The following is a 1,352-nucleotide window of genomic DNA, read 5'->3' on the forward strand; positions in this document are numbered from 1 at the left end:
GGCAGTCTGAGCAAGCTGCTCTCCCTCGAGTGGGTGGGTGTCATCCAATCAACTGAAGGCCTGAATAGAATAAAAACGCTTACCCTCCCTCTAATAAGAGGGAGCTCCTCCCATCTGACTGCCTTTGAGCTGGGACTTCAGTTGGTCTTTTCCTGCCTTCTGACTTGAATGGAAAGATGGCTTTTCTTAGGTCTCAAACTTTCTGGCTTTCAGACTAGAACCAAGCCATTAGCTTTTCTGGGTCTACACCTTGCCAATGGCAGATCATGGGCCTTCTGAGTTGCCATAATTATGTGAGCCAATTTCTTATAAAAAATCTCTTTATATATGCATATATCATATTTGTTCTATTTCTCTAGAAAACCCTAACTAATACAACCAATAGAACAAAAATAACAAGGGGAAGTTTCAAAGGATCTTGGATCCTTTTGAGTGTTCAGAGTCATTTTCACCCATCTGTAGTCACCAGACTGATTATCCAGGCTGAGTAATTCCATCAGGACTTCCTAGGCCTGTCTAATGGAACTTGCTAGCCCCAATAGTATTTAACAGCAACCTAAATGATCTCTAGAAAAATAGATATGTCAATTTTAAAGGACAAGTGGAAGTGAAAAAAAAAAAAGAATAAAAGCCCAAACAGGGGCCTAAACAGCAAGGTCCATGTGTAGGAAGATCTGGAGATGAATGTAGTCAAGTTGAAAGAACAAGTATTTCAAAACTAAAACTATGAATAGTAAGAGTGTTCTGGAATTTCCCTCCTATGTGGTACCTTGTCCTTCCACTATGGTGACCAGAGTAGAGCATGGGGGCTTAAAGGAACTTCAGATGATTGGACAGTGGAGCATATACTAGACATGAAATGAGGAAACTTGGATTTGAGATAAAATTTTGTCACTGAGTGAGCTTGGATATGTAATTTAATCTCTCTGATAATTTTTCTCACACACACACACACACACACACACACACACACACTGTATTTTATTTTTACAAGAGACAAATAAACTGACACTAAGCATTGTAAATGGATGACCACAACAAAAGCAACAATGATTGCAATTACCAAACATGAAACGCACTCATACTATGTCATAATATTGACATTCAGTCCAGTAATCCTCCACTGTAACAGGTCCTTTACTTTGCAGTGAAAATTGATTTGTATATTTTTTGCCTCTGAGTCCTTGTGGGATTTTTTTTTATTATTATTCAAACAAAGTCACAAAGATTATAATCATCCTCATCAGTTCACTCAGTCCCATGTAATTAATTTTTTTTCATCTTGATCTTAGCACTTTGTGTGTGTGTGTGTGTGTGTGTGTGTGTGTGTGTGTGTTACGCGGGCCTCTCAC

Source organism: Lipotes vexillifer, unplaced genomic scaffold (assembly GCF_000442215.2).
Source record: "Lipotes vexillifer unplaced genomic scaffold, Lipotes_vexillifer_v1.1 scaffold1219, whole genome shotgun sequence".
In the NCBI taxonomy this organism is placed as follows: Eukaryota; Metazoa; Chordata; class Mammalia; order Artiodactyla; family Lipotidae; genus Lipotes; species Lipotes vexillifer.